Source organism: Caretta caretta, chromosome 10 (genome assembly GCF_965140235.1).
Source record: "Caretta caretta isolate rCarCar2 chromosome 10, rCarCar1.hap1, whole genome shotgun sequence".
Lineage (NCBI taxonomy): Eukaryota > Metazoa > Chordata > Testudines > Cheloniidae > Caretta > Caretta caretta.
The window spans coordinates 47738659-47748551 of record NC_134215.1 but is presented as its reverse complement, the minus strand read 5'-3'; the positions used below and the strand labels follow the sequence as shown (position 1 = coordinate 47748551).

Here is a 9893-nt window from a genome sequence, read left to right as displayed (position 1 = left end):
TGCAGCAGAGCAACCACAGGAGGAGAGGAGTCAAGTAAGGGTGTTTGGGGACTTAATGTTGGAGCTGACCCAGCGGCCCCGCTATGGATGCAATCCCAGACTGAACCTCAGCACAGCAAGGCTGGCTCCCAACAACACAGAGTCTCCTTTACATTTGGGTGACATTGCATCACTGTGTCGCGACATTGAAACAACATATGTGTCATCAGGTGGTGCCACGTGGGACAGAGGGGCCTGGCGCTTCCCTGCAGCCCTCCTGGAAGAGCCCTGCTGTCTGGCAGCCTGTCCCACTTGAAGCAGTTGGCATCTGACTTGTCAGCCGTCAGGCATAGCATGGACCCAAGAGTCTGACCCCTATGTCATGTCTGCTCCTGCTTTTCCACTCTTCCTAAGGGGAGCCGCATGAAGCTAAGTAGAGATGAGAGTGGACACAAATCCAGATCCCAGTGTCCCGAGCTCAGATCCAGGATTTCAGATCAGGCCCATCGCAAACCTGACTACAGCACCCCACTCCCAGTCCCTGCTGAGCCCCATAGACAAAGACAGCTGTGCTGGGGCAGACGTTTCTGCTTCTGACAAGAATGCTGCCTCCCCCATGCCCTTTAGCAGAAATGACGCATCACCCAAGGCATGACGGGCAGCTGCTGCTAGCTTAACCCTCTTTGCTTCATCGCAGCCCTTTCCTTTATCTCAGGGCACCTCAGGTGTTGGGTTTCCCCTCTGTGAAACCCAACACCTCTCCCATCTGCTGGCAGGTGGGTAGGCTTGAAAACACGGCTGCTTACAGCTAGTCACAGCAAACTATATGAGACCGTAGCAGCCACACTGACAGAGCTGGTCCAGGTAGGCAACTAGCCTCTGGCTGGGAAGAGCCCAGCGTGCCATGGAGGGGATGGGTGAGGTTTGATGTGCACAGTGCAGTGCAGTTAGCCGCTGCATCAGGATATCAGTTCCCTTATCCCTCTCCTGGCCAGGGCATGCTCAGAGGAAACCTCCCATCATGTTCCTCCCAGCCACCCATCCCTGAAGAGAGAGAGAGAGAGAGAGAGACACACACACACACACACACAAGGACGTGTCTGGGCAGGGTTTCCATTGCTCACACACCCTCCTTGCCTCCCCTTCCCTCCCCCCTCCCCCCCCCCGCCAGCTGGCATGACTCAGCAGTTTGGAGCAGATGTGCACACTGAAGCTTGGGCCTTGCAGCCAGGGAGAGGGGCCAACGGATCGGCTGTGCGGTGGTCCCAGGTGTGCCCGATCTGGCTCACCACCTTGACAGAACAGACCAAAGTGGGTCCAAAAGAGGAATTATGCTCTTATCGGCCAGCTCCACATGCAGTCATGTCTGGCTTGATATAGCACCGCAGCCTCGCATGACCTTCTCCCAGATGTTTAGACACAGAGGGACGGACGGGCCAGAGCAGAGCGAGCTAGTAGCGCTCAGCTGCTCTCAAGAAAATTGCAGGAGAATCTCAGCTTTCATTTAATACTGAAAGTAGTGTGTTCCTAGCTCTGTTGGTTGAGGAGAAAAACCTAACCATGTGCCACAAGTTTACCCTAAAGGCTCCTCAAACTAGCAGGCAATATTTTCAGCTGGTATAAATCATCATAGCTCCACCTGATAAGGATCTAGCCCACAGCCCCTTGTAACAGTCCAGAATATGCGTGACAGGAGAAAAACTCCACACAGACACAAGGAAACTACGTTCCAACTCATGAACTTGCCTTCTCTTCCTCACCCCCCAGTATCTCCCCTCTGCAACCTTGAAGCCCTGACTCTGCAGACTTGGGGCAGCGGGGCTCCAGCGAGGAAGGGGTGTAACCTGCCAGAAACCTGCTTCTCCCCTACCCCTTTATGCACTCCCTCTCCACAGCCACCTCTTTTAGTTCCCCTCCTCCACAGGAACCTGAAGGGGGTGTCATGGCCTATTATTTCCTAAAGCATATCATGTCAAGGTCTTGATTCTTGCCTTCAAGTGCTCCGTGATTCTGGGCCCAAGATACTTAAGATTGCCTAAAGCTCTAGGACAAGGACCATTTGTCTACATCCCTTCTTCTTGAGCACAGGAGAATGGTCCACTCCAAGGACAAAGCTCAACTGTGGATGAGACAACTCCCGCAGGAACCACCTGAAATCTCAGCTTCTCTCACCCTGCATGCTTTCTTGGGCCTGAGTCTGCTAATGAAACATAGAAATAATAAACAGAGACATAAATATAAATGAATTTAAAAAAAAAAGTCCACACACAATTTTTCCAAAGAAAGAAAGAAAATCACGGATGATAGATGTTAGCACTGGAAGGTCTCTGCACCACTTTGATGGGTACAATACATGAACCAGAAGAGAAAGAAAGTTCTTGCATAGAAGAAGAGCTAACAGCTTTCTATGGGTATGATGGTAAATGGGAAGTGGCCAAGCACTGGCCCAAGAATGGCCAGTCCAAGCACATGTGACCTGGCATGGATTCTTCAGAGGCTGCTTCTACTCGTTTCTCATTCCAAAATCCTGGTCAGGTTGAAGGAGGGGATCCTTGAAGGACATTATACTTGCTAGTTAATTTTCCACAATTCATTTTTCTCACAGAATCACAGACTATCAGGGTTGGAAGGGACCTCAGGAGGTCATCTAGTCCAACCCCCTGCTCAAAGCAGGACCAATCCCCAATTTTTGCCCTGATCCCTAAATGGCCCCCTCAAGGATTGAACTCACAACCCTGGGTTTAGCAGGCCAATGCTCAAACCACTGAGCTATCCCTCCCCCCCAAAAGTTATCAGCGCCCACATGCCGTGATATCGCTGTCAAAGCGATGCCGTGACTCGGATTCGAACCGAGGTTGCTGCGGCCACAACGCAGAGTGCTAACCACTATACGATCACGGCGAGCTGCTGGGGCTCTAATAGTTTTACTTTGTGTATTATAGACTAACAGGGCTGCTACTCTGAAACCCGCAGTTCCCTGTAACAGGCTGGCTGTGCCTGGGTGCCCCCTAAGAAGCTGGCGCTGTCTGGTCTGCAAGCCCCCCAGTAAAAAGTTATCAGTGCCCACATGCCGTGATATCGCTGTCTCCTTCCGCTTCGGAGCCCCCTTCTTCTCCCCTAAGTCCCCTGAACCCTAGAAAAACCCATAGATAAACAGCTGGCCAAACCATGCTAGTAGATCATCATTCATTGTGGCTAGTGAGCGAAAAGAAACAATACTGGAACCCTGGAAAAAACCATGGTTCAACCTAGGGCCCAGATTCTCAGCTGGTGTAACTCAGAGTAGCACCTGATGTACACCAGCGGAGGACCTGGATGTAGGTATCTGCCAGGGTTGTAACATGGTTTTCTGCTGTGCCCACTCAGGCACCTCATGATACAGTTTGGACACAACCACGCTGAACTATGATTATTTTTGTAGCACAGATAGGGATGTGGCTCTGCTTTGGATGCCTGTTTTACATTAGTAATGCTCCTCAGAGTTACTCCAGATTGCACCGGTGTAAGTGGGAAGAGAATCAGACCCTGGGATATCCCCTCTAATCTTCCACTAATCAAAAGCAGGCAGTGGGGGAGGGGGGCATAGCGGGGTAGCAGAGACAGTAAGACAGTAGGGCCCAGGGATTACAGCTCACTCCAGCTTTAATGAAAGTTTATCATGTTTATTCAGCAGAGAATACAGGATCTGGTGATTTTGGCTCCTCCTTCTTGATAAAGCCGTACACCCTTTCCCTGAGTACAGTGTGTACCCAATGCTGGGAAACATCCTTAACCACACACCACTTATGATCTCAGGCAGCAGGCCCACACCACTGGCACACCCTGCCTTTCCTAAGTGCACTGAGAATTGTCAAACTGCCTGCTGCTGCTGTACAAATACATAACAACGTCTATGTGCACCACTGCCCTCGACCTGACAGAATGACTAGGCTGCTCAAATAGGTGTCATAGGCCCAACTGCAGGAAGAGGAGATTCTCCCACAGCTCAGGCGGTAAAGAGCTGAGCTGGTTAGTTCTGTGTTCAATCCCCACTCACAGCTGGGTAGTCATAGATCCATTGCAGCCTCTAACATCAGCTTTGTATGGCTCCCAATTCTCTGCCACAGGGTGACAGCTCTGGAGCACTCCTGATACTGGCCCATCTACCCCCACCCACCCCCCCGTCTCCACACTATAATTCTTCCCAGCTAGCTAGCATCTCTGCACCCTGAAATGGACCCAGGCTTCATACGCGCTGCTCCCAGGCGCCTCACATTTAAAGGACAAGGCCTGTCTGTGTAAAGAAGACCTGAGCACTCTTTTCCCCGCCGTCTTGATTTTCAAGAACAGTTCTTCTGCTTGTTTTACACATGAGAAATATCACATCTGGCCTTCTGCTGGAGAACTCCTTGGAGGACCGGAGTCCTAGAGCGGGAGCTTTCTTAGCTCCATTTGGAGAGGTCAGGGATGGCGAATCTTTCACAGAGAGAGCTCTTCTCCCAAGCATTTGTCAGAAGTTCGCATGAAATCAAAGATCAAGGTTTGCCAAGCTGGCTAGTGATTTGGGAGCCCAACGTGAGACACTTTAAACTGACCTGATTTTCAGAGGGGAGGTGTTTCAAACAGAGCGCCCCAAATTTCAGGCACTCAAAATCACAAGTGATATTTTTGAACAATCTGGTGAGAAATCCCATCCCAAATGTTCCTATCATAGAAATGCCATAGACCCACTAGATCCCCAGTCCCAGATCTGAAGTCTGCAGCTGCCCTCATCGTCTGTGGGGCTAACCCAAAACCTCCGACCTGAACTCATCGAATCCTTGGGAATGGTCAAGCCCAGACCCAAAGCCTGCAGCTCAGGCCCATCTTCATCTGAAATGCCAGATGGCATCTGCAGTGTCAAGCACCATGTGCTCCAGGGTCTTCGGCTTCACCTTGTAATGTTACTGCTTTTTGCTATTGCGTCATTTCTGTTGATTTGCCGTGATGGGGTGTGTATATATACGCAAACAGACCCCATATATATATTACATGCATGTGTGCGTGCACACACATACATCTCATTTGAGTGTGAGTTTCCATACCCTGCTCTCTTGCTCTCTGTATCTATATTTGAGGGTATACAAACTCCACTCTCTGGCAACAAAGCAGAAGGGTTGAGACCAGATCTGCACTAGAAAAGTTATACCTGCAAACCCTCCTAGTATAAATGCAGCTTGTACTGGCAAAGTAGTGCAAGCAAGACTGTATCTTGTAAATACAGATGGAAACAGGACCCCGAAGCCTCTCTGAATTCCCAAATATTAGGGCTTATCCCCTGTTTCAGCAAGGTCTGGCTTTCTGAGTCAGAAAGAGAGAAAAGGGAAATGGGATGGTACAGGGAACTGGTAATGGTACATAGAGAATTTGCAGCTCCAGGTCTGGTCAATAGTGGTGAAAAGTTCTTTTACTATCTTTGGTGACTGGCCTATGTGAAATTTGTATGGTGGATCGCAGGCCAGTTCCTAGTGGATATTGCTACCAAAACCCACCCCTGTAATTGGCATGAGTTGGCTCCCTTGTGGGCACTCAGTAGAGCGGGCAAGGACTGGCTGGGCTGTGGAGGTTGAACTTCCTTAGAGATGGTCTTTCAAGGTAGGGTTGAGAGCCATGTATGAGGGAGTGGGGGAAGCTTGCACTGCAGCTCTCGCTGAAGTACCTGCTATGTGACTAAATAAAGGATGGTCATTCTCCAGGGATTGCAATCTGGCACCTTTCATCAGGACTACATTCAGTTTCAAAAAGACCATAGATACAATTCTTTGAACAGGTCTTCTTCAGATGTTGTAATGACCATCACATCCCCCCATGGAGGGTCCCTTTCCCAGCACACCATATGATAGAGAACCCCCCATAGAGGTCCTGTAGCATTTGTCTGCCCTGTTGTATGCTGTGGGTAGGCTACCAGCATGGATGCGTCCCGTTTTCTCATGGTTCCCAAAGAGCAGGCGAATCTCGTTTGCTCTAAACACCAGACTTGAAACAAGCTTCCTACCGTTCAGAGAGAAAACGTGGCAGGATTATGCATATGCACAACATAGTGCAGGTGGGTGGCTCATTCCCCTCCGGCTGGCTTCTAACAATCTCACAGTAGGCAGCAGTTGTAAACCCCTCGACTAGTGCTGTCATCACCCCTTGGGGAATAGAGACCGTGTCATTACGAGTAATGAGCCAAGAGTTGTAGGTGTGCCAGGCATGGGCAGGCAGCCGCAGCCCCCAGTGCACTAAGGTAACACACTCATTCAGCGTTGATTGAAACACCTTCCAGGTGCAGCTGTTTGGCTGAGTCTGAGAGAGGGTTTGGCATTGGGTCCTAAAGTGGGGGAGGGCTGAGTTATCACTGAGGATGCAATGCAGGACACAGCCAGCACAGAATCAAGAGCCTTCCTGTTATCCCAAGTAAGAGCTGTCAGCACCTCCCTTTCCCCAGATTGACTAGGGGAGCTGCAGGGAGGACATCCCATTTCCTGTTCCCCCAGGTGTCCTCTTCTTTTTGATGCTTTGTCCTTCAAACCTTCCACTGTGTCGCTCACACCATTCCCAGCGGCCATCTCGTGCCCCTTCCCCTGCAACCTTTACCCTGCCTCCCTCCCTTATATCATCTCCAGACCCAGGGGCTGCAGGAACGTGGCCTGATAAGAGAAATCCCATGGTGATTTCTGGGTGACTAAAAGAATATGGGATTTAGGACTGGAAGGGACCTCCTGGGCCATCAAGTCCAATCTGTCAAGGATAGCCATGAGACAGAGGCCAACATGCAGGGATCAGAGTAATTGCTGTAGCTATGATAAATATGCAAGAGTCATGCTGGGGTCAGAGACTGGAGATCAGAGACAGTTACCAGGCTGGAATCAGGAAGCCAGAGTCAGACTGGGGCCGGAGATCAGAAAGCAAGGTCAGGTCTGGAGTCACAGTAGGTCAGAATTCTGCACGGTTGCCCAGCCAACTTCCTGGGGTGCTCTCCAGGGTTAAATAGTGAGCATGGCCAATCAGAAGGATTCTGTCACTCTGGACCCTATGGGCGGCACTTTCTGCAGTGCCTAATCTCCACAGTGCTCCCTGGGTGTGGCTGTGCAGGGCCTCCCAGTGGTGATGAGTGAACGTGAGCTGGCCCAGGTTCTGCAGACCTGGATTCTTGTCCCATGGATGCTTACACAGCTCCCTGCTATCATAGGCAACCCCAACATAAACTTATCAAGCTCCATCTTGAAACCTGTTTGTTTAGGATTCCAGTCTACAATTGCTTCCATATCTCTCCATGGTGTCAGTGGGTTCAGTCTATCAAGCTCAAGGGCAGATGTCTTCAGCTCTTCAGACTGCTGGGCAAGTACCGGGTGGATGGGGGAATGCATTGCCTGCTGCATGTTGTTGACCTGAATTTTATGGGTTAGTTGCTATGGCTTACCACTGATCACATCTGACCAGAAAATTTATAGGTTCTTGTCCAATTCAGACTCCAAGGTCCGAGAACTCAGAGAGCTCTATGATGGGAGAGGACTCTCGGGGTACTTGGCAAAAACACGTACACTGAGGACAATACCAAATTGATAAAAGCTTTATTGAGATTAACAAAAGAATAATAAATGCTATGAAATTTATGATTGCAAAACAGTAAAATAATTCCAAAACTCCTGGTGGTAACATTCCTATTATAAGTACCTTCACTTAACATACTCACACCCTTCCTTGAGGACCCAGTAATAGGAGGTGAAGGACCAGCCTTACTCCTGGCATGCCCGATAACACGATGGTTCTGGCTTCCCCAATAGTTAGGAATGCTGAGTAGTTATACTACACTACAGAAGCTGAGCTGATAGTGTGATGGAAGATAGAATGATAGGTAGATAAAAAAGATAGAATATAGGAGAACAAAGAAAAGAAAAAAGCTCTCTAAGATATCCTTCCATGGTATTTTATAGGATCCCCTGAGACTATGCAATTCAGGCCCAACCTAGTATACCCAAATCTTATTTCCATACCCTAAAAGATTTATGGGTACCCTTATTCTATAGGTTAGTGGATTATGACACTTACTCTCTACATATTAATAAGGATTGTCTCACTTCAAAAACCTAGGCTTTCTTGGCAACTTCCAGATTTGTGGTGTACCCTGCGGTTACCGACCGGTTGCAGATGGTGGATAAACCTGTTCAGTGTTGTATGTAGTTTCTCCTTGTGGTTCCCCAAAGTTCAGGGACCATTTCTATCTGTGCCAAAGGTTGCCAGCCTTTATGCTGACTTACTCTTAATTGATCATACTTTTAGCTATTTAGCTGATCTTAGTGGATACAGGCCAGTAGGCTTCTTGCATTTCATAAAAACTTATTCTATGTATAATTATTAGGAAACACATATCATATGCCTCAACACATCCTAATTTCATAGGAATTAATACTGATAAAATATAAGAATCATATATGAAATGGATTAATTCAGAAAGAGAAACATATTATTTGATACGGCTGGCTGGATTAGTAGGATATAATAGCTAGCAAAGTAATTCTATGGGCTACAATGTCAAAGAGCTCCCCCAAACCTAGCTCATTGGGCTGACAGAGTTCAGGCATGTCACTTTCACAGACAACAGTACACAAGGAAGTGATGTGGCCAGCATCACATCTGACTGCCCTGACCCAAGGGATCAGTATCCATTTTGCAGCTGGTGAACTGGAGGAGGCTTTTCGATGTGAGATCAAGCAAGACTCTAGCCTATCACCCTCAGGCGTGTAGCTGAGCACTTTAACCACTCAGCCACTGCACCTCACTGGCCTGAGCCATGGCCCACTGAAAATCCACTACTAAAAAGGCAGGTGGGGTGGCTTAGCACGCTATGCATCAGTTCCGTAGTATAAAGACATCTTCAAGTCAAACTAGATATTCAGATCCTGGCAGCGTCCACTCACCCGCCATCCGTCAGAGGTAGATGCATTGGATGCTGCTCACTTGACTGTTTCAAGTGTGGGGTTTTCTGATGTATCCTTGAAATCTGAGGGCCTGTCTGCTTCTGGCTCCTAGACAGGTATGCCTTTTTACATGCACATCCACATGTGTACAAAGAAAGTGCCTTCCCAGTGGAAACTAGGTCCATATTTGTGTATAGTGCACCTCTCTAGGGTCTGAAAATTAGACCCTAAAGATCCTATGGTCCTTGTTGTAAGGGAAAGGGTAAACCCTACCGTCCTTGGTCAGTTTCCCTTTCGCCCACTGGTGTGAAGGAGGTCATGCACCATATGCCTATGTGCTGCTACCTCCACCCCAGAAGTTGCTGCATGTTAGTGTGGTAAGGATCTAGCTTGTGAAGCTCCTTGGGCATAAAAGTGCTATCAATAATGAAACACATTCACATCCATTATCTCCCTCGGCTGACCTCTGAATGCAGAAATCCCCAGCTCAGTGGATCAAGGCTCCATCCTGGCTCACCTGTAAACCAAAATAGCTGGAGACTCTCCCCTCACCCAGCCTGGACTGTTACACAAGACACGATCAGAAGGGGAGAGGTTCTGTGCGATGCCTCCAGGGTGTGGGCCCCAGGGAGGAGGCACAAAGGTGGCTTTTCTTCACCCCCTTCTCCCAGACCTAGTGGGGACAGCAGGAACCTCTTCTCCCTCTGCCTGAGCTGGTGTTGCTGGGATGCAGAGGAGCAGGGGAGGATGGGACAGAGCAGCTGGGCTCTGTCTGCTCTCCCTCGCTCCTGTGACAATGGTGCTGGCTGTTCCCCCTACCCCCCCCCACTCCCCAATAACTCCTGTGGGCTCCTGATCAGCGTGCTTCCTGCAGCGGCTCTGATTGGCTGCTTTTCCCCAAGAGGTGGGCTAGTGGGAAAGGCAGCCAACCAGAGGGAGTTTCTCCCTCAGGCAGGGCTGAATTTCACCCCAGGGCTGGAGCATGTGGGGTCA

General features: G+C 49.3%; 1 non-coding gene across 1 annotated transcript; it reads right to left on the bottom strand.

Annotated features, from left to right (window-relative positions):
- Window positions 1-2808: 2808 nt before the first annotated feature.
- Window positions 2809-2880, bottom strand: TRNAH-GUG (transfer RNA histidin (anticodon GUG)). Its single transcript has one exon. It is a non-coding gene; the product is annotated as a tRNA-His (tRNA).
- Between the last annotated feature and the right edge of the window lie 7013 nt (window positions 2881-9893).